At 36.4% G+C, this 25000-nt stretch overlaps 1 protein-coding gene across 2 annotated transcripts in view; it reads left to right on the top strand.

Annotated features, from left to right (window-relative positions):
* Positions 1 to 25000, top strand: part of LOC137614756 (uncharacterized) — a 268283-nt gene that overhangs the window by 199028 nt on the left and 44255 nt on the right. Inside the window, exon 1 of one of the 2 annotated variants that reach the window (XM_068344426.1) lies at positions 11822 to 12009. The exons of the other annotated variant lie outside the window; for it this stretch is intronic. The gene's annotated coding sequence lies outside the window, so the exon portion shown is untranslated. Of the gene's footprint in view, positions 1 to 11821; positions 12010 to 25000 lie in introns of those variants that run through there. 2 annotated transcript variants of the gene reach the window in all.

Genomic DNA, 25000 nt, shown 5'->3' with positions numbered 1-25000 from the left:
TGGCTTGGTAGTGTCGTTGTGCAGGAAGACGTGCGTTGCAGAGTGCAAGTCTGTTGGTATGTGATGCTTCGCTGGGGGCTTGTAAGTCTGGGGGCATGGAGTAAATTTTCCCACGACGTGACATATGCACTGGAGATCATCGGAGGAGGTTGTAGAAGGAAAAAATTCGGCAGGGACGACCAACAGGTCGCCATACACCATTTCAGCTGCCGAGACGTCGAGGGCATCTTTAGGAGTGGTCCTTAGTCCCAGGAGGACCCAGGGAAGCTGAATAAACCAGTTTGAATTCTTGCAGCGGGACATCAAAGCTGCTTTTGAGGGTGCGATGAAAACGTTCTACCATTCCATTGGCAGCGGGGTTGTAGGTCGTTGTCTGATGTAGGGTGATGCCCAGGAGATTCGCCAATGATGTCCACAATTGAGAGGTGAAAGTGGTTCCCCTGTCAGAAGTAATATGCTCAGGGATACCAAATCTTGCAATCCATCCAGAGAGTAAGGCAGATGTACATGAGGCGGACGTTGCAGTTTCCATGGGAATGGCTTCAGGCCAACGGGTGGAGCGGTCGATGACGGTAAACAGGTAACGATGTCCTTGTGATGTGGGTAGGGGCCTACAACGTCGACGTGAATGTGTGCGAAACGGCGATGAGGTTGAGGAAAGGTGCCCACTCCTGAATCAGTGTGTCGATGTACTTTGGAAGTTTGGCAAGAAGTACAGGCGCGGACCCAATCCTTAGCATCCTTAAAATGCCGTGCCAAATGAACTTTGCCTTCAGCAGCTGTGCAGTAGAACGGCACGAGGGATGTGAAAGGCCGTGAATGAAATCAAACTCCTGTCGGCGCATGGGAGCAGGAATCCAAGGTCGTGGTCTACCATTACTGACGTCACAGAGGAGGGTGGTGTTGGAGTTGTCGAGGGGGAAGTCTTCCCAACGGAGGGACGTGCAGGATGTCCTACATGCTTGATATTCTGGATCCTGTTGTTGGGCTTCAGCCAGGGCGTTGTAATCCAATCCCAGTTGAACGGCAGCCAACGTGTTTCTTGACAGGTCATCGGCAACGGGATTCATTTTCCCAGGGACATATTGAAGGGTGCAATTGTATTCAGCCACGGCGGAGAGATGTCGGCGTTGCCGGGGAACCAGGCATCAGACTGTCGAGTAAAGGCGTGCACCAGAGACATGTGGTCTGTGCGAATGACGAAGGGCGTACCTCCTAAGAAATGACGAAAGTGACGGACAGCCAAGTGCACCGCCAGCAATTCTCGATCGAAGGTAGAATAGCCCAATTCTGCCTTGGACAGTTTTCTGCTGAAGAAGGCCAATGGGCGGGGCGAGCCGTTGACCATCTGCTCGAGTACTGCACCAATAGCGACGTCGCTGGCATCGGTGGAGAGAAGGAGAGGGGCATGTGGGATAGCAAAAGTGAGAGCCGCAGCAGTTGATAGGGCCTTCTTTGCATTGCAGAAGGCTGCTTCTTGCAGGGGACCCCACTTCAGGTCCTTTGGCTTGCCCTTGAGGGAGGCGTAGAGGGGAGAAAGAGTGGCGGCAGTGGCTGGCAGAAAACGGTGATAATAGTTGATCATGCACAAGAACTCCTGCAGAGCTTTGACGGTCGAGGGCGCGGGGAAGTTCTGAACGGCTGCTACCTTCTCAGTGAGGGGATGGACTCCTTCAGGAGTGATGCGGTGCCCTAAGAACGACACTTCGTTGGCGCCAAAGGTACACTTGTCGTACCGGACTACAAGGCCGTTTTGTTGCAGGCGGTCGAGCACGATGCGCAGGTGACGGAGGTGTTCCTCTTTTGAGGAGGAGAACACAAGTATGTCGTCCACATAACATACACAGAAAGGGAGGTCCCCTAAGATGCCATCCATGAGACGTTGAAACGTGGCCCCAGCATTACGAAGGCCAAAACAGGAGTAATTGAAGGTGTATGTACCAAACGGAGTGGTGATGGCAGTCTTGGGGATGTCTTCTGGGTTCATAGGCACCTGATAAAACCCCTTCAGGAGATCGAGCGTAGAGAAAACCTTTGCTTTGTGCAGGTAGGAGGTCACGTCGGCAATGTTTGGGGGGGGGTAGTGATCCGGTTCTGTTTGCATGTTCAGGCGCCTGTAATCCCCGGCGAACGTCTGTTTGGCGGCTGCCAATCGTTCCGGTGCCAGTCATCTTGATATGGTGATAAATACCGTGCTTGGCAGGAACCGTGGGTGTTTGGCGAAGTTCTGGACGGAAAACTTCCGGGTACGACGTGAGGAGGTGTGCGTAGTCATCTGTGGGTGCGCTGATGTGGAGAGCGAGGTTAGAGGGGGCGGGTTGAAGAGGTGTCGACAAGTACGAGTCTGCGTTTACCAATCGTCGGTGGGCGACATTGAACAGAAGGTGGAAATGAGAGAGGAAATCCGCACTGAGGATTGGCATTGTGACGTCAGCAACGAGAAACTTCCAATTGAATTTACCGTTTCCGAACGATAATGTGAGGTTCTCGTAACCATAGGTGGGTATCGTAGATCCGTTGGCAGCTACCAAGCGGACGTCGGCAGATGTAGACAGACTACGTCGTGTCTTGAAGAGTTTCCTTGGCAAAAGAGAACGACAAGCACCCGTGTCTACCAAAAATCGCACGCCCGTTCCTGCATCATGTAAAAAGAAAAGATTAGAAACACGGGAGGCCACCGCCACGAGCGATGGCCTACTTACACATTTTTTGGCCACTGACAATCCTCGGCACATTTCTTCGCTGTTGCCCTGAATCTGAAGTGGTAGTAGCAAAAATGCGGCGGATGGGAGGTAGTAAGTGGCTGTAGAAGTCGTTTGTTATGGCGCGAGTGATTGGTGGGTGGTGGGTGGCTTTGTCGCCGCTTCGGCACGTCACGGGGTAGGCGTGTAAGTCCTACAGCATTCATGTCAGCTTCGGTTGACGTTGAATAGGCATCCTCTTCGTCAGGGGTGGAGGCGTTGATGGAGGTCTTGAAGTGGCTGTCCATAAGGGCGTCGGCTTTGGTCATCAAGTCCTTTATGGGTAAACTATCGACATCGGGTATGGCAGTGCGTATAGGTCCGGGTGAACGGCGTATCCAAAAAGCACGAAGTAGGTTCACCTCACGAGGAGAGCCGTCTGCGGCAGGTTGAAGGCGAGCGATACTGTTCATTTCCCTGAGGGCAAGCGAAGCCCTTTGGTCCCCCAACGGTCGTTGAGAGAGCTGAAAAAGCTTTGCTATACGGGCGGCTGGCGACGGCGAGTACTGCTGCAGAAGGTATGTTTTGAGGGCGTCATACGCTATTGGGGTGTCTCCTTGTTCACAAAGCCAGTCGGATATTTCTGGGAAGGTGTCCTCGGGTATCGCCGCGAGAACATAATCTGTTTTGATGGTTGAGCGAGTCACGCCGTTGATGCGAAACTGGACTTCTGCGCGCTGAAACCAAGCAAACGCCTCTCAGCTGGCGAACGGTGAAAGTTTCAATGCGGCAGCCGCAGCGCCAACTTCTGTAGAGTCCGTCATAATACCAACGATGGAGGGGCGAGGGGGGTGGGGGTGGAAGGCGGTGGGAGCGAGTCGACTTCCGGGGTCACCAATGTGACGGCCGAGAGCAAGGTTATGACTTAAAGGCAGGATGCAATCAACTGAGTAACTTTATTAAAGAACACTCTCCTTTATATACAAAACCTCAAGGCAACAGGAATTTTCATGTTCGAGAAACAGACAATGTTAGAGAGAAAACACGCAGACATGTTATTTCAGGTTCTTTTTAGTGCGAGGGAAGAGCGCAGATACGAGCATAATATATACAAAATAATTTATGTATGATCGTGTGACACACAGTTGGTACAGTAACCAGGTCTTCTTTTGATGTCTTGACTGGTTAAAAAAGTTATTATGGCTGGTGAAGAAAAAAGTTCAGAAATATTATTATGGCTGGCTAAGATAAAAAGTTAAAAAAACTATTATGACTGGTTAAAATAAAAAGTTCAAAAATTATTATGACTGGGTGAAATAAAAAAGTTCAAAATAATTATTATGACTGGTAAAGATAAAAAGTTCAAAAAATTATTGTGACTGGTTAAAATAAAAAACTATTATAGCTGGTTAAAATAACAAGTGTAAATAAATATTATGACTGGTTAGAATAAAAAGTTCCAAAAAGTCATTATGATTTGTTAGAATAAGTTAAAATAAAAAATTATTATGACTGGTTAAGATGAAAAGTTGAGAAAAATTATTATGACTAACCAGTCATAATAATTTTTCTCAAAAAGTTCAAGAAAATATTATAACTGGATAAAATAAAAAGTTCAAGAAAATATGACTGGCTAAAAAATGTTCAAGAAAATATGACTGATTAAAAAGGTTAGAAAAAATTATGACTGTTTAAAAAAAGTTCAAACAAATTAATATGATTGGTTAAAATAAAAAAGTTATCATGGGACCAAATAACTCGAAGGCCTTAGCAACTGAAGAAGATGAATGTAAAGTAGCCATCATCATGATATAAGCAAACTTTGTTTACCTTTGGTTGAAGAGTTGTTTTTATTTACGAAGTAAATATCAAGATATGATATCGCATATCAAGTCAGGGAGTACGTAGTATCCTTGTTGTTGTTGTTGTTTTGTTGTTGTTGTTAGTAGTAGTAGTAGTAGTATGATTATTATTATTATTATTATTATTATTATTATTATTATTATTATTATTATTATTATTATTATTATTATTTGAGAAGTAGACCCTCTTTCAAGCATGTTTAATTGAGCTTTTCAATTGCTCTAATAATAATAATAATAATAATTATTATTATTATTATTATTATTATTATTATTATTTGGGAATTAGATACTCTTTCAGCAGGTTTTATTGAGCTTTCCAATTGTTCTAATTTATTATTATTATTATTACTATTATTATTATTATTATTATTATTATTATTATTATTATTATTATTATTAAAATAGATTTACGTTGAACATGATGGATGAAAAAAAAAAAAACTTTAATGGCAAAAATTATGCTCACTTCTAAAAACAGTGGAATATAAATCATAATAAAAATAATAAAAATCTATGAATAAATTAACAAAAATCCAAATTAGATAGTATGACGTTTAAGAATCAACGAGACACCTAAATACTTCTCATAATTAAGAAACATTACCAAAAGATAAATGAGAACATGTCACATGATTCATCTTCCATTATCATCTCATTGTTACGAAGTTTCAGTCTTTAAGGCATCTCCGTGGCCTTTGAGTTCATCCTGACTTCTCTCGCTTGGGAAAAACATCCTGTGATGGCATGAACTAAATCTAACATTGTGTCGCAATGTTTTGATGTAAGCACGAATGTTTCTAAAAATATTTTGGTGGAATCATTAAAGTCGTATTTTGGGAAAATACAGGCGACCGTAATTTGTTACTATATTTTACAGGTGGGTGACCGTAATATCACTCCTTAACGTCAATATATTAGTTTTTAAAACGGTAATTGCCTGGCAACATTTATTCCTGGATTTTTACCGTTTTTACGGCACATTTTTAACAGTGCTGCTATTATTATTATTATTATTATTATTATTATTATTATTATTATTATTATTATTATTATTATCGATATTTAGCATTGCTGTTATTTTTATCATTATTAGGATTATTATTATTATTATTATTATTATTATTATTATTGTTGTTGTTGTTATCATCATCATTATTATTATTATTATTGTTGTTATTATTATTATTATCATCATTATTATTATTATTACTATCATTAATATTGTTATTAGGATTAGTGTCGTTATTAAAAAAATAAAAAAATTGCATTACCCAGGTGCGTATGCTAAGTCCTTTCACCCAGCCTCATCGCCTGAAGGATTTTCAACCAGGTAGAACCTTCAGGTGGATAGGAATTGACCAAACGCGTGCCAAGGCTGAAGTCAATTACAGAGGTCTTAATATTTTGGGCAGGACCACTTGGACCAGTTTTTTTTTTTTTTTTTTTTTTTTTTTTTTTTTTTTTTTTTTTTTACTCAGGTCGTGAACTTTAAGCTTAATGTTAAACTGGCTGACATAACTCCTTTATTATTATTATTATTATTATTATTATTATTATTATTATTATTAGCCAAGCTACAACTTTAAGCTTACCGTTAAACAGTCTGACATAACTCCTTTATTATTATTATTATTATTATTATTATTATTATTATTATTATTATTATTAGCCAAGCTACAGCCCTAGATGGAAAAGCAAGATGCTATAAGCTCAAAGGCTCCAAGAGGGAAAAATAGCCCAGTGAGGGAAGGTAATAAGGAAATAAATAAATGATGTGAACAAAATAACAATAAATCATTCTACAAACAGTAACAACGTCAAAACAGATATGTCTTATATAAACTTTTTATAGTTTATATATGAAATATCTGTTTTAATATTATTATTGTTTCTAAAATATTTTTATTTTAATTGTTCATTACTTCTTATATCTTTTCTTTATCTCCTTATTTCCTTTCCTCACTGGGCTATTTTTCCTTGTTGGAGCCCTTGGGGTTATAGCATCTTGTTTTTCCAACTAGGGTTATAACTTACTTAATAATAATAATAATAATAATAATAATAATAATAATAATAATAATAATAATAATAATAACGAACTAAGACTGGTATGCGACAATCGAAGAACCTGATTTAATTAATAATAAAGTATAATTGAATATTATTGAAAGAGAACTGCACAACCTAAGGGAGAGTGACTTTGAAAATCAATGACGTACACAGATTATTATTATTCATAGTAATGGACAGATAATTGAGAGATATACTATGAAGATTAAGTTTTTAATTATGGACTTCCTACCTTTGTATGTCATTGGTACGGATATAATTAATTAGTAGTCAATTAGATGTAAGGTTTATTTAGTTATTAAAGTAATAATGCAATTAACGTAACTCAAAGTATCGATGGATAAGAAAAAATCAAGATAATTATCGCTATTCAAAATAAGGATCTTGATAATATATTACATAATGATCATAAATATAATACAATTATTGCTGTAATTTATTCTTAATTACATTTAAGGTTTTGAAATTGATGACGTCATGAAATCGTTTTGATAAAAGCGGGATCCTAATTGCATACTGTACCCTGCTAAAAAAAAATTGGGGTAAAAATTCTAAGGTCATTTCACCATAATTTTTGATACGCATGGGATACGCACTTGCGTAAAAACCAGTACATTTTTTTGAGTCTAGCGTGTTTTGGTTAAACGTCAAGGAAAACAGCTCCATCGTTAGACAATTTGCCAAAAAATGAAAAAAAAAAATAATAAAATAAAAAGTGATTTTAGTGTAATTCTTTCTTCCGTGTTTAGAGTTTTGCTGGCCTATTGGAAACATCCCTGTCTGGGGACCTGCCGGACTCGGGTACGAGTTCCGCTCAAGCTTGATAGTTTCTTGTAGTGTTTAAAACCTCACTATCCTTATGAGCTAAGGATTCAGGCTTTGGGAGCGCCTAGATGTCTACCTACTGAGTCATCAGCAGCCATAGCACGTCCCACCCTGGTCCTATCTTGGGTGGAGAGGTGGCTTGGGCAATGATATGTATATAAGGTCAATCTCTAGGGCACTATCACTGTCCCTTCCCTCTGCCATTCTGACCTTTAAACTTTGACGGACAAAATGGCATACAAAAGATCTTGACGTAATTCAAGAATTGCCTCGAGCCAACAGGTGTGGGACTTGTTGAATAGTAGGCCAATTCGACATCTTATAATGATACGGTTGGATTTTGAAACAAAAACTTACATTGCTACATGAATGTTCTGATATTGTTGGTAAGTGCGTATTATTTGTCTTGGAAAGCATGCAAAGTTATTTTATTATAGTTATCTTGTCTTAGTACCATTCATACACGCAGACACACACTAACACACACGTATATTATAATAGATAGATAGGCAGATAAATGGATAGTTCGATTGTTAGCCATATATATGCATACACTGTTATGATATATTTACACACACACACACACATATATATATATATATATATATATATATATATATATATATATATATATATATATATATATATATATATATATATATCCATCCATCCATCCATATACCAAGGCACTTCCCCCAATTTTGGGGGGTAGCCGACACCAACAATGAAACAAAACAAAAAGGGGACCTCTACTCTCTATGTTCCTTCAGCCTAATCAGGGACTCAACCGAGTTCAGCTGGTACTGCTAGGGTGCCACAGCCCAACCTCCCACATTTCCACCACAGATGAAGCTTCATAATGCTGACTCCCCTACTGCTGCTACCTCCGCGGCCATCTAAGGCACCGGAGGAAGCATCAGGGCCTACTGGAACTGCGTCACAATCGCTCGCCATTCATTCCTATTTCTAGCACGCTCTCTTGCCTCTCTCACATCTATCCTCCTATCACCCAGAGCTTTCTTCACACCATACATCCACCCAAACCTTGGCCTTCCTCTTGTACTTCTCCCATCAACTCTTGCATTCATCACCTTCTTTAGCAGACAACCATTTTCCATTCTCTCAACATGGCCAAACCACCTCAACACATTCATATCCACTCTAGCCGCTAACTCATTTCTTACACCCGTTCTCTCCCTCACCACTTCGTTCCTAACCCTATCTACTCGAGATACACCAGGCATACTCCTTAGACACTTCATCTCAAACACATTCAATTTCTGTCTCTCCATCACTTTCATTCCCCACAACTCCGATCCATACATCACAGTTGGTACAATCACTTTCTCATATAGAACTCTCTTTACATTCATGCCCAACCCTCTATTTTTTACTACTCCCTTAACTGCCCCCAACACTTTGCAACCTTCATTCACTCTCTGACGTACATCTGCTTCCACTCCACCATTTGCTGCAACAATAGACCCCAAGTACTTAAACTGATCCACCTCCTCAAGTAACTCTCCATTCAACATGACATTCAACCTTGCACCACCTTCCCTTCTCGTACATCTCATAACCTTACTCTTACCCACATTAACTCTCAACTTCCTTCTCTCACACACCTTTCCAAATTCTGTCACTAGTCGGTCAAGCTTCTCTTCTGTGTCTGCTACCAGTACAGTATCATCCGCAAACAACAACTGATTTACCTCCCATTCATGGTCATTCTCGCCTACCAGTTTTAATCCTCGTCCAAGCACTCGAGCATTCACCTCTCTCACCACTCCATCAACATACAAGTTAAACAACCACGGCGACATCACACATCCCTGTCTCAGCCCCACTCTCACCGGAAACCAATCACTCACTTCATTTCCTATTCTAACACATGCTTTACTACCCTTGTAGAAACTTTTCACTGCTTGCAACAACCTTCCACCAACTCCATATAACCTCATCACATTCCACATTGCTTCCCTATCAACTCTATCATATGCTTTCTCCAGATTATATATATATATATATATATATATATATATATATATATATATATATATATATATAAAGATAGATATGTATGTGTTTATTCATGTTAAACACATTTATATTTCATTTTATGTATATACAGTATATATATATATATATATATATATATATATATATATATATATATATATATATATATATATATACATAGAAGCACTTGGTATACGAAGCCATTTCATGTACAAGCTAATTCTTTCCATTCCCCTTAAGAAATATTTCACCCGTTACACAATTAAGAAAAAAGTAATACGGTATAAAATCTTTTTTGCCCAACAAAGACAGCACCTATTAACCTAAAGAAGAAAAAAAAAGATAATAATATGGCAGTAAATTTAGTCTTCTTGGAGCGTTTTAAACGTTATAGTTGCTGTCTGAACAAAGATCTGGCAGTAATGTTAGGCTTCTAACATTTCCCAGAACTGAATAACATGATGATTGACTTGATGTTGTAAGACCATACATACATACATACATATACCAAGGCACTTCTCCCAATTTTGGGGGGTAGCCAACATCAACAAATGAAACAAAACAAAAAGGGGACCTCAACGTTCCTCCCAGCCTGACAAGGGACTCAAACGAGTTCAGCTGGTACTGCTAGGGTGCCACAGCCCACCCTCCCCCGTTTTCCACCACAGATGAAGCTTCATAATGCTGAATCCCCTACTGCTGCTACCTCCGCGGTCATCTAATGCATCGGAGGAAGCAGCAGGACGTTGTTGTAAGACGTCAGAAGTAAAACTTGATTATTATTTTCGAGTTTTGAATGATAATGCAAAATGTATAAATATACTTTTTCGTGGTTTTCTTGAGACCTTTTGTAGTCTTAGTGTCATGCAATCTAATGAGATTTTCTTCTTATTGTATTGTTTGTGCTGAAATCTATTCGTATTTTGAAATCTAATTTCCATGGTTTTGAATTATCATCACATTGTGCAGCTAATTAAATTGGTCAACAAACAATGCAGACCGGAAGTAGGTTAGTTATGTTTTGAATATTATTATTATTATTATTATTATTATTATTATTATTATTATTTATTATTATCATTATTATTATTATTATTATTATTATTATTATTATTATTATTATTACAGTATTATTATTATTATTATTTATTATTATTGTTATTGTTATTATTGTTATTATTATTATTATTATTATTATTATTATTATCACTGGTGTACGCGACCTGCTAAAAATTACGGCTAAATATATAGATTGATATGCAGACACGCACACGCGCAGATTAAACCCTTCTCACCCACCCATCCCCCTCCTTTTTCAATTACATCACGACAGTTCAAGCAATTTGTGGGAGATAGTGGTATCAGAGTGTACCTCTCGGGGTACTCCCTCTCCCAGGGTATGACTACTTCCCCACCCACCTCTATTCAGCGTGAGAGGAAAGATATATATATATATATATATATATATATATATATATATATATATATATATATATATATATATATATATATATATATATAATCATAAATTTGCTCTTTATTATATAGGGTATTATTATTATTATTATTATTATTATTATTATTATTAGTAGTAGTAGTAGTAGTAGTAGTAGTAGTAGTAGTAGTAGTAGTGATTATACTAATAAAAGTAGTACTGATATTTCAGCTCTCTCTCTCTCTCTCTCTCTCTCTCTCTCTCTCTCTCTCTCTCTCTCTCTCTCTCTCTCTCTCTCTGTATATATATACATACATATATATATATATATATATATATATATATATATATATATATATATATATATATAATTCTATTGGATAGATCTGTTCGATTGTCAATATCGTATAATTCCAATAAATTCCATCATGTAAATCCAATGACTAACATCCTCATCAAAAACTATAACATTTCTATGGAATTAGATAGAAATCCAATTAAATACATCAAAGAAAGATGTGGCATTTCATTCACTTCGAATATACACAAATAACCGGAGATATATCAAGGAATTTAATTGCATTGGACATTTATTGCGAAAGTAATAAGTGGAGAATAATAGTTCAATATTAACGAAGTCGTTTATAAAGTCTCGAACCGAGAAACTCTAGTTAATAGAAATACTAGAATTAATTTAGATTCACAGGAAGTTCCAGTAATATTGTATAACTTGGTTAGGAATTTTTAGGGTGGATTGCGAATAAATTATATTTTTGTGTGGTTACAAAATTATAAAAATTTCTTTTAGTAAAGTAGTATAAGCTACCACCAAAAGCTAACAAACTTATGAAACTTCTCAGTCTGACAAGTCCTACCCGTGTAGTCACTGTATTGTTCAACTTTAGTGTGTATTTTCATTTTGTGTGTTAACTTCGTTTGCGTTAACTACTGGGTCTTTACAGCCTCATGGCCCAATGAAAACTGTGTTCGTGTGATTTTAAGTATTTCCGCATTACGTTCGTTAATAATTTCAATTCCTGGAATATTTATATGCTAGCAACATTCTGTGGCCTAATCATGAAACCTAAGATTCCCCGCTGTGGTTACGAATGTGGTGAGTATGTATCAAAAATAGTAACATAGGCTAGGCTGAGTAACGAAAGACCAGTCTTTCATGGAGGAGTGATATTTTGGTATTTTATAGTTCCAGTCGGGATAACATTTCCCTATAAAGAAAAACTTACTAGTGTAAAAAAACAGCTGTTTTCTTCAAAAAAGACATTTATTTCCATCGCCAATAAATAGTTTATGTGATATACCCTAATGCATTTATATCATCTGGTAATGGGAAACTTGGGTTTTGGGTGGGGAAAATTTAATGTGGAAAGCGATATATAATGATAAAACTAACCTTTTTTACTCTATACATTATTCTCTAGGATGCATAATAAACCCAGGGAAAATTACACAAAATACCAGCATTCTATTCTCAAGCGATATTTTTCATCTGTTTGTTGACATTGTGCGTATCACACATATTCGCTGCGATTCGTTCGTGTGATCTGGGTAGGGTTGTCTGGCGTCTTGTCCCCCACTGGCTAGGTTTGTGACCTGGAAAGGGGTGACGGAGGGGCTCGCCCTGGGTCTAGGTCTGTGACCTGGGAACTACTAGGTTAGGTTAGGTAGAGTGTGCTAGGTTTTGTGCCCTTTTGAATGTATCCCGGAGTTTATGTAACTTAGGATGGGACATTTTCTATAGAAAAAAAGTTTTTCCTTTCGAAAATAATGTGAATTAAAAAAATTTTACCTTTATTTCAGTTGTAACTAATCGCGTTATTTTTTTCCTGTTCTTTCCCACCCAAAGCCCCCTCTTCGCACCTGTGTCTTCTGAAAATGGGCGGTATAACGGGAAAACGGTTTATTTGCGGTTTATTGAAAGCGCATTATTTACTATAGGAAAATCTGCTTTTTTATGACAAAATATTGTCCCAACCAGAGGTATAATTTTACCGATTTTTTTCGTGTCGCCTGGTGGGTTTTTACTTCATATTACTCGTAGACTGTTGCACATTCAATGTCCCTAAATTTATTCCCTTCTCCACATAAGGATCCCAGACACAGTGAATATTATAGAACAATGCAATAAACGGTTTGTAGAATATGGCTGTTAGTGTAATTTGTTTTGTTCTGAACATTTTGAGATATAAATATATTTTGAATTCTAGACAAATACGGGAACCTTATGTTTTTTATGTATGTTATCTGTTGTTTTAATAATTTTAGACATAATTATTGTGGGAAACCACCCGTTTATTAGTTTTTGGGGCCCCCGTCTACAGAAACAATAGGGGGCCTCTAGTGGGGTTTTTGTGGATGGGGAAATGCCCAAAACGTATGTATTTTGCAGCAATAATAATGGTTGGAAATGTACAATAAACACAAGATAACCAGCTGGAAAGCTGGATGGTTCATGTAAGTGGTGTCCAAGTATCACAATCACAGTTGTGACTGAAAAATCAATCAAACGCAAGAATATCAGCTAACCAAAAGTTCCCTTCCTAACCTGACCTGAAAGCAGTATCCCAACTTAGTTCTCCATTACACTGTCGTATCATTACCTATCCCCCATAGATTGCCAACTAACCTAAAGTTCAACACTTAACCTAACCTAAAAGTCATGTCATTACTCACCAAAGGTCTGTGCCCCTCTGCGACCACAACTCCTTATACCACCCTACCCTTTGCTTTCCCGAGGATAGGTCTGAAAACGTTGTTTGCTTCCCAACCAGCTTCACACCTAACTAGATGATATTTAATTATGATATCGCTGTATTTCGTAATCGTAAAGCTAGCTTCATATTATCATATTTCACACCAAAAGAAACACCATTATTTAACAATTTTAGTGCTATTTTTCCTTGGCAAGTTGTATATCCCCTTAGGGTCACTATTAAAGTATCGTAATTAGGCATATTTACAGTATTCCTTACCTGAAGTTTGGAAGGGGGAAGGTTGATGGTCCTCTATAAATGGTGGGAGCATTGGGACTGTCCATCTCATATGTGGGTAGCAGTATAATTTTCAAGAAACTTAAATGCATTAAAAAAAACATCCAACAACAATATAATCACCCACTGTGTCTTACAGGCCATCCACACCATGCCATGGTCATAGTGGAACTGAGGAGATGAGATTGGTTTCGTGAAAGTTCATCTGGGAACTAAGCTGGAATGGGAAGGGTCTCTTAAGAGTATATCTGTGAATTCATGCATAAGTACTTGTAAACTCTTAATTGGTTAAAAATATCAGCTGGAATATATCATTCAAAAAACACTCAAAGCTCCCCAAAGGAATTGAAAGCCTTGCAAGCGCAAATACATCATCAGTCTCCCAAATATAAACACTGGACTTAGACTCTGAAACATATTTCACATTTTAATCGATCAATATGAAAGTTATTATGTCCTATTTGTTATAGCGAATTCCGGTTTCACTAGAAATAGAAGTACCGTCAACCCTTGTTCTTCGTGAGTTTCATCATATTCATTCAGTGAGATACAGAGAACCGTAAAATCTATTACTTATAAAATTCCATACTCTATATACGGTTTTGCAATAAGCACTCTGGCTGCCCAACAATTTCAAACCGACCGCACTCCGTTGCACCCGGCATCATTCTCCCAATTTCCCGCAACACACAGTTCAACACCCCATCTCTCAATCATTCGTCTACCCTGTGTTTGCATCACCTGCTTCAGTCCTTTTTTGTGCACAATCCCATTTTAATGTAAAAAAGTGATGCAAAAAGCCTCTACATATCCATTATGCTTATAGTGATTATAGTATAAAATGTGATACATAGATTACGCTACCCCGCGGACCAAACAGTCGTCGTCTTAAAATGTTGTATCGTGCTTCAGACTTACTGTGTAGAGTTTCATACGTAAAGGGTTATGGTGTTGTACTGATACTTTTTCTTTTGATTTTTTTTGTTAGTGTATTGATTGTGTAATACTCTAAGTGTTGTTATATTAACTACTGTACATTACTGTATTCCAAATGACATATTGTACAATTGTATTGTAGATACTATAGGCTACGTGTACATTGAGTTTGAATGGCGCAAGTCGACTAGCCAAAAATAACGAATCCTGATGAGTATTGCCTTAGCTTATTAAGCTGTACTATAGTGATAGTACTGTACATATATTACAGTAATATAAACTAGTGTATCAGCGAGTGTTAGATTGGAACAACAGTGTTTTGGTGTCACAGTAAATTATTTACCTGTAAGTGTGGCGATGATTAGTGTTATGTGTACCACAGTATTACATACACAAGTGTACATGCACTGTATACTTTCTGAAACTTTTTCATACCTTAATACAATACTGTACATAGATATGTTAAGACTGGATTAGTTAGTTTACTTTGTAATTTAACCAACCACACTAATGGGTTGGTAATCACAATGTTTTAGATTCATATGATAGTGACATTATTTTCTTTTCAACACTATGACTGTAATAATTTAAAAGGTTATATTGTGTATCCTATGAGCATTCAAGAGTTGGTAAGAATACCTCATGTACTATATTCTGGAGTAAAATGTATGATTTTCCTATATTTTAGTATGTTTGTTCTTGTGACCTGGTTAGGGCTGTCTAGGGTCTATTTGCCCCCTGGCAAGGTCTGTGACCCGGAAAGGGGTGTCAGAGGGGCTCGCCCTGGGGCTAGGTCTGTGACCTGGGAACTACTAGGTTAGGTTAGGTGGAGTGTGTTAGGTTTTGTGCCCTTTTGAATGTATCCCGGAGTTTATGTTATTTTGTTAGTGTATTCATTGTGTAATACTTTAGTGTTGTTGTTAAATTAACTCCTGTACATTACTGTATTCAAAATAACATATTCACAATTGTAATGTAGATACTATAGGCTATACTGTATATACGTTGAGTTTGAATGGCGGGAGTCGACTAGCCAAAATTAACGAATCCTTATGAGTGTAACCTTGACTTATTAAGCTGTATTGTAGTGATAGTACAGTACATATATTACAGTAATATACACTACAGTATCAGCGCATGTTCGATAGGGACAATAGTGTTTAGTTGTCACGGTAAATTATTTACCAATAAGTGTGGCGATGACTTGTTACGTGTACCACAGTCTTACGTACACAAGTGTACATGCACTGTATACTTTCTGAAACTTTTTCATACCTTAATACAATACTGTACATAGATATGTTAAGACTGGATTAGTTAGTTTACTTTGTAATTTAACCAACCACACTAATGGGTTGGTAATCACAATGTTTTAGGTTCATATGATAGTGACATTATTTCCTTTTCTCCATTATGATTGTAATAATTGAAAAGGTCATATTGTGTATCCTATTAGCATTCAAGAGTTGGTAAGAATACCTCATATACTATATTCTGGAGTAAAATATATGGTTTTCCTATATTTTAATATGATTCAAAGGATTCTGACCTGAATTTCAATCGCACAGCCTTATAGGCTAACAACAATAGACACCTTGATGGTAAAGTGGAGTATTCTGACATGTAAAACCAAAAATGAATTAAATACAGTGATGCGTCTTGTTGTTGCTCCCTGCGTTATATCTAGACCAAATATCTCTTATCATGGTAAGGATAGTAGGCCTACTCCTAGTACATAGGTGATTTATTTAATATTCATGAAGTGATTTAATATCGTAGCGTAGGCTGATGGGTGGAGATGGTGGCTCGCGAGGGGGTGAAGCCCATATCTCTTATCATGGTAAGGATAGTAGGCCTACTCCTAGTACATAGGTGATTTATTTAATATTCATAAAGTGATTTAATATCATAGCGTTGGCTGATGGGTGGAGATGGTGGCTCGCGAAGGGGTGAAGCCCAATGTCGGTTAAGGAGCCGGTGCTCTATATTACAGTAGTTTAGACAGAGATAGGTTATGGTGCATCCATATATTTCAATAGTTTCCTTTTTATCCCACTCAAAAATATGGTTTACCTCTCAGATCCTCTTATTGCTAGTCTTGGCAGGTGGTCTCAATCTTTTAGAACTGTTGACTTGTAAAAGAAAATAAGACCAAATATGTTCGAAATTCTAAAAAATCTGACAATTTTTGTGATGTAGGTTTGTGACTGAAACTTAATATTTATAAACTCATCCTTTTAAAGTTAAGACCATTGCCTCACTCAATTTTTTAATAGATTCCGATTAAAATTTAATTCATGACACAAATTAACCTGGAAATATAATTTTCTCGTAGTTTCACGTAGGTCAGCATAACCCTCCTTTAATACATGTGTGCTGTCCAATGTATATATTCATTTTTAGAATAAATGTAGAACAAACTCATAGATTACTGCCTAATAGAGTTTATGAAAGGTCAGTAAAACATTTAGAAATTGACAACATTTGAGTAAACTCCAGAGAGTTTATTTCATTTATTAGAGTTATCCTTGAACCCGTTTTCTATTTATACCTTAAAATGTTATAGAAGAAAACGTAAAAACAAATAACGCTCGCTGCCCTTTAAACATAGACTTATATAAAATTTTTATGTCCAAATAAAACAATGAACAATGTAATTTCTGACGTATTTATTCAGAAGTTACGAAAGTAAATCGATGTTATAGGTACTGTAATACTCGGAAAATTTGATGAATTTGCAATTACAGTATATATCAGCCGTTACTAGTCCACGGCAAAACAAAGGCCTCAGACATGCTCTTCTAATTGCTTCTGTTTATGGTCTTTCTGTGCCATTCCACATACGCAAACTCCCTTAGTTCGGCGATTCATCGTCTTCTCTTCCTTCCCCTGCTTCTTTTACAGTCTCTAAGGACCCATTCAGTTATTCTTGATGTCCACCTATTGTCTGTCATTCTCATATGTCCTCCCCATGTCCATTTCTTTTTCTTACATGTTGTTAGAATATTCTCTGCTTTAATTTGCTCTCGTATCCATGTTGTTCTTTTTTCGGTCTCTTAGTGCTACTCCCAACATTATTCTTTCCATAGCTCTTTGAGTTGTAATTAGCTTATGTTCTAACTCTTTATTAATGCTTCAAGTTTCTGATACGTAATTTGAAACTGGTAGGGCCATCTGATTAAATACTTTTCTTTTTAGGGAAAGTGGCATTTTACTTTTCATAATCTCATTTTGTTTACCAAAATTACTACATACCATGCTTACCCTTCTCTTAATTTCGATGTTATGCCCTGGAAACACTCGCTGTCTGTCCTAAGTACGTATATTAATTAAGAATCTGCGAAGGTTCGTCCATAGCTCTTATTTGTTTTCTGGATTTTCTTTGAACATTATTATAGTTTTACTCATATTCATTTTCAGTCCTACATTTCTGCTGTCTTTGTTCAAATATTCTATGATCATTTGCAATATATATATATATATATATATATATATATATATATATTATATAGATTTTATATATAGATATATTATATATAAATTATATATATATATATATATATATATATATATATATATATATATATATATATATATATATATATATATATATATATATATATATATATATATATATATATATATATATATATATATATATATATATATATATATATTTATATATATATATATATATATATATATATATATAGATAGATATATATATATATATATATACATATATATATATATATATATATATATATATATATATATATATATATATATATATATATATATATTCATTCATGACCTATCAGCCAGGTGAATAGTGCATCTCCTTATATTGTGACTCATGACAAAACATGATTACTAAACAAACAAAAACATCAACACTAATATCATTCTGAGGTTGATTCCCTCGTTGATCTGTCAGGTTAATAAGCGTTCATCAATTTGCCAGTTTTCAAAAACAAAATATTTACATTGCACAGATTTGCAATGAGGTTGTGATACAAGAAAGTTCTTATGACAATCATCATCTCCTACGCCTATTGACGCATAGGGCCTCTGTTAGATTTCGCCAGTTGTCTCTGATTTGAACTTTTTAAATCACTACTACTCCATTCATCATCATCTACTTCACGGTTCATAGTCATCAATCATGTAGGCCTGGGTCCTCCAACTCTTCTAGTGTCTTTACAATGAGGTTGTGATGCAAAGAAAGTTCTTATTGTGGCTATCATCATCTCCTTCCACGCCTATTGACGTAAAGGGCCTCTGTTAGATTTCGCCAGTCGTCTCTAATTAGAACTTTTAAATCATTAATTCTCCATTCCTCATCTACTTAACGCTTCATAGCCCTCAATCATGTAGGCCGGGGTCTTCCAACTCTTCTAGTGCCTTGTGGAGCCCCGTTAAAAGTTTGGTGAACTAATTTCTCTTGTGGCAATACCGCTGTTAAACTAACTACTCGGAGGGCAATGTTGCAAAGAGATCCTTCGGTTCTTTGATCGTTCAACGAGTGTCCTGGACAATTATGCTTGTTTACGAATACTAACATAAGCCCTAAATACCGCAGAAAGTGTCTTTAAAAAAGAAAGTTTGTAATATTCTTATTATACAGAACAGTTTATTGAAAAGGAAATTGCTAATGATATTGACTCGTATATGACATTTTTTTTTTTTTGGTATCATGCGGTTTTTTTTTTTTTTATAATGTGTTCATGAATATAACTGATTCTACTTGACAATAGACAGACTTCCCGGCCATTTAATTTTTGAAGGTATAGTTTATATCCATTTTGATTCGAATGGAAAGTCAGAAATAAAAATTATACCCTAACAGGAAATGACCTAAGCAAAGGTGAATTATTCTAAAAAAGAAATTATAGAAATTCATCCGAAATGATGATGTATTTATGAAGCAAAGGCTACAGGCTACTCTCCTTTCCAGTCTCCGATGTCCACAGCATAATTTATTACTTTAGGTGTAGTGAGTTATTATAAAAACGGCAGTGGGTCCATTTTACGCTCGTGAATTATGGAGCACATTACTTATGGAGAGGTCAGCATATCGCTTGAACTCATAAACCTATTTTCCTCACTAGAAAATTTTGAAATGGGAAATATTCGAAATAATTTTACAAAGGTTATATTCTATCTTAATTCTCTATCGCTTGAACTCATAAACCTATTTTCCTCACTAGAAAATTTTGAAATGGGAAATATTCGAGATAATTTTACAAAGGTTATATTCTATCTTAATTTTCTTCCTCTTGTTTTGTTAAAGTTTTTATAGTTTATATGGGAGGTATTTATTTTAATGTTGCTCTTAAAATATTTTATTTTTTTCGTTTCCTTTCCTCACTGAGCTATTTTCCATGTTGGAGCCCCTGGGCTTATAGCATCCTGCTTTTCCAAATGGGGTTGTAGCTTGGCAAATGATAATAATAATAATAACAATAACAACAATAATAATAATAGATCTAATTGCAAATATCCATTGGAATTTAGACCCGAAATTGAAAAACTAATTAAATTTGTAAATATGATAATTACTCTAACAACTATAATACTTCTTGAAATGTTATTTGATGCAATAGGTTTGAGATGTATAATACTGCTATAGGTAGATACACTAGGAAATTTGATAATTGTTCTACACAGGTTTAATTATTAAAAAAAAAAAGGTTTAAATATTCAATAGGTAACTTTTTTCGCTATAGGAGGAAGAGCTAGAAGTGGATTGATGATGCAAAATTGACAAAATGAGTCTTCCTTCAACTTCAATTATTTTTATGTACATTTTTATTCCTCCCTCCATTTAAACACATTTCCTACGGGACCGACTTTTTTTCTTTATTCATCTTTCACATCAATTGGTGTTGTCTATTTCTCTCACTTCTCTCTATTTCTCGCCATTCTCCCTATTTCTTTCCATTCTCTGTATTTCTCTCACTTCTCTCTCTTTCTCTCCATTCTCTATTTCTCTCACTTCTTTCTATTTCTCTCACTTCTCTGTATTTCTCTCCCTTCTCCCTATTTCTCTTCATTCTCTATTTCTCTCCATTCTCTATTTCTCTCACCTCGCTCTATTTCTCCCACTTCTTCTCTCACTTCTCTCTATTTCTCGCCATTCTCCCTATTTCTTTCCATTCTCTGTATTTCTCTCACTTCTCTCTCTTTCTCTCCATTCTCTATTTCTCTCACTTCTTTCTATTTCTCTCACTTCTCTGTATTTCTCTCCCTTCTCCCTATTTCTCTCCATTCTCTATTTCTCTCCATTCTCTATTTCTCTCACCTCGCTCTATTTCTCCCATTTCTCTCTATTTCTCCCACTTCTCTCTCTTTCTCTCCCTTCTCTATTTCTCTCACTTCTCTGTATTTCTCCCACTTCTCTGTATTTCTCCCACTTCTCTGTATTTCTCTCACTTCTCCCTATTTCTCTCCATTCTCTATTTCTCTCACCTCGCTCTATTTCTCCCACATCTCTCTATTTCTCTCCATTCTCTCTATTTCTCTCAATTCTCTCTATTTCTCTCACTTCTCTGTATTTGGTGATTTGTCCTTTTTCATTTTCATTTTTCTAATTGGTGAATAGGCCTTTACTCCTTACCCATCTTTCTAATAGATGGCAGGACTTTTGTCCCTCAACCATAATTTGTATATGGTGACTGCTTTTATTCCTTACCCTCATTTTGTTGGGCGACTGGTTTTATTCCTCACCTATGTTTTTATTGGTGACCTGTCTTTTATTCCTTAACTATCTCTCTATTATATGACTCGGCTTTTATTACTTACCCCTCTTTCTATCGGGTGACTCAGCTTTTATTCCTCATCCATCTTTCGTTTGTGTAACTCAACTTATATTCCTCATCCACCTTTCTATTGGGTGACTCAGTTTTTATTCCTCATCCATCTTTCGTTTGTGTAACTCGACTTATAATCATCATCCACCTTTCTATTGGGTGACTCAGCTTTTATTCCTCATCCATCTTTCGTTTGTGTAACTCGACTTATAATCATCATCCATCTTCTTATTGGGTGACTCAGCTTTTATTCCTCATCCATCTTTCGTTTGTGTAACTCGACTTATAATCATCATCCATTCTCTTATTGAGTGACTGCTTTTATTCCTCACGTACTTTTATATTGGGTAACTCGATTTATACATATAGTCCTCATCCATTTTTTATTGGGTTATTGCTTTTTTCCTAACCCCACTTTTCTAAGTTTTTTTAAATGTTCCAATATCCCTCAAAGTTTTTGGATAATGTGAACACTTTAAATAACGTGTTGCAGTACTTACATGAGCCATGGAACAAGGAATTATGAGTTTTAAGGTAAGCTTAGGACACAAAGGGGAAGTGATCACCTTATTGATCATTTGTTTAGCAATGCTCCTCTTTACGTGAATTTCACAAGGCCAAGAATGCCAGTTGATATCCTCTCTTGTTTCTTTCATATCTGGTCATTTTCTCCCTAAAACTTTTGGGCATCTGAAGTCGCTGCTCAACTTTGCGTTTGGGGTAGAGATCCTGAAGTGGCTCAACTCTACTTATTTAATTCAGATTTTCTTATGATAAGAAGCTATTTCCACCTGATATCCTCTCTTGTTTCTTTCATATCTGGTCATTTTCTCCCTAAAACTTTTAGGCATCTAAAGTCGTTGCTCAACTTTGCGTTTGGGGTAGAGATCCTGAAGTGGCTTAACTCTTATTTAATTCAAATTTTCTTATAATAAGAAACTTTTTCCACCGATCCACCTCTGCCGTCTGGCCTCTATTTGACTATGGCATGTGATCTTTATTACAATGTTTCAAGTAACGAATTTCCTTATTACCTTTGGTCATTTCGTGCTACTCGTTCAGCAGCAAGTCATTTTTTCTGACATCCTTCGTATTCCGTTTTTTATGCATGCATATTATTTTTGTTAATTTTTCTTTATAATCTAATGGAAGAAATAAAGAAATTTTAAGACTAGTGTTCGATTCCAGTGTAGGAATTATTATTAGAGTGGCTGTGGTTCCTGAAAATCCACTCTGCCTTTGTTAACTTAAACAGAATATTAACTCTTAATTTTAGATATACATTGTCGTTCGTAGCGGAGATGCTGTTTTTAAATTTCCGTAAACTTTAGCTTCTCGGCGGGTTTATTCTCTCTCTCTCTCTCTCTCTCTCTCTCTCTCTCTCTCTCCATAGCTAGTCACTGAATTTCTCTCTCTCTCTCTCTCTCTCTCTCTCTCTCTCTCTCCATAACTAGTCACTGAATTTATCTCTCTCTCTCTCTCTCTCTCTCTCTCTCTCCATAACTAGTCACTGAATTTGTCTCTCTCTCTCTCTCTCTCTCTCTCTCCATAACTAGTCACTGAATCTCTCTCTCTCTCTCTCTCTCTCTCCCTCTCCATAGCTAGTCACTGAATTTGCCTCTCTCTCTCTCTCTCTCTCTCTCTCTCTCCATAGCTAGTCACTGAATTTGCCTCTCTCTCTCTCTCTCTCTCTCTCTCTCTCTCTCCATAACTAGTCACTGAATCTCTCTCTCTCTCTCTCTCTCTCTCTCCATAACTAGTCACTGAATCTCTCTCTCTCTCTCTCTCTCTCTCCATAGCTAGTCGCTGAAATTCTCTCTCTCTCTCTCTCTCTCTCTCTCTCTCTCTCTCTCCATAACGAGTCACTGAATTTATTGGTCTATCAGGCAGGATAAAATATTGGTATTTTCTGCCTCGTTCATCAGTCTCGTTGTCGATACAGCCTCGGGAGAGATGAATGAAGAGCGAGGCTTGGCGTGACCGATGCTCTTAACGGGTTTGTGTTTGAGGAGCCATTATTCATTTATGGTTTTATTCATTGTATTTTCCAATACTGTTGATATACCCTATGATATATGGAGATAATTACCTCCGCCAACGAAGTTGGGAGGAGGTTATGTTTTCGCCACTGTTTGTCTCTTTGTTTGTTGAACAACTTCCTGGTCACAATTTTGCTCATAGAGTAGTGAAACTTTCAGGGATTAATTGTTATGGGATGATGTGGGAGTGATTCAATTTTGAAAGTCCTTGGTCAAAGGTCAAGGTCAAGCAAAAGGTTGAGAAATAAGTTGCCGTGGTGGAGGTCTGCGCTCTGCTGAATGCCCCTCTAGTTTGTAATAACACACTATCTCTCTCTCTCTCTCTCTCTCTCTCTCTCTCTCTCTCTCTCATAAAGGTAAAGGTAACAATCTAGTATAAATGTATCATTACTTATAGAATTTTTTCCTCTCTCTCTCTCTCTCTCTCTCTCTCTCTCTCTCTCTCTCTCTCATAAAAATGAGAATAATAACAATCTAATAAAAATGATCATTACTTATAGAAGTTTATTTATCTCTCTCTCTCTCTCTCTCTCTCTCTCTCTCTCTCTCCAAGATAAAGATAACAACCTAATATAAATAAAAAATAAGGCAAATAAGGCTCTCTCTCTCTCTCTCTCTCTCTCTCTCTCTCTCTCTCTTTTAAAGGTAACAATAGTCTGATATAAATGAATCATTGCTTATAGAAGTTTTTAAGATAAAGATAACAACAATCTAATATAAATGTATCATTACTTATAGAAATTTTTCTCTCTCTCTCTCTCTCTCTCTCTCTCTCTCTCTCTCAAAGATAAAGATAACAACCTAATATAAATGAATTAGTTTAGAAGTTCCTCTCTCTCTCTCTCTCTCTCTCTCTCTCTCTCAAAGATAAAGATAACAACCTAATATAAATGAATTAGTTTAGAAGTTCCTCTCTCTCTCTCTCTCTCTCTCTCTCTCTCTCTCATAAAGGTAAAGGTAACAATCTAGTATAAATGTATCATTACTTATAGAATTTTTTCCTCTCTCTCTCTCTCTCTCTCTCTCTCTCTCTCTCTCTCTCTCATAAAAATGAGAATAATAACAATCTAATAAAAATGATCATTACTTATAGAAGTTTATTTATCTCTCTCTCTCTCTCTCTCTCTCTCTCTCTCTCTCTCCAAGATAAAGATAACAACCTAATATAAATAAAAAATAAGGCAAATAAGGCTCTCTCTCTCTCTCTCTCTCTCTCTCTCTCTCTCTCTCTCTTTTTAAAGGTAACAATAGTCTGATATAAATGAATCATTGCTTATAGAAGTTTTTAAGATAAAGATAACAACAATCTA

Source organism: Palaemon carinicauda, chromosome 21 (genome assembly GCF_036898095.1).
Source record: "Palaemon carinicauda isolate YSFRI2023 chromosome 21, ASM3689809v2, whole genome shotgun sequence".
In the NCBI taxonomy this organism is placed as follows: Eukaryota; Metazoa; Arthropoda; class Malacostraca; order Decapoda; family Palaemonidae; genus Palaemon; species Palaemon carinicauda.
The sequence above is the reverse complement of the archived record's forward strand: the minus strand, read 5'-3'. Positions and strand labels throughout refer to the sequence as shown.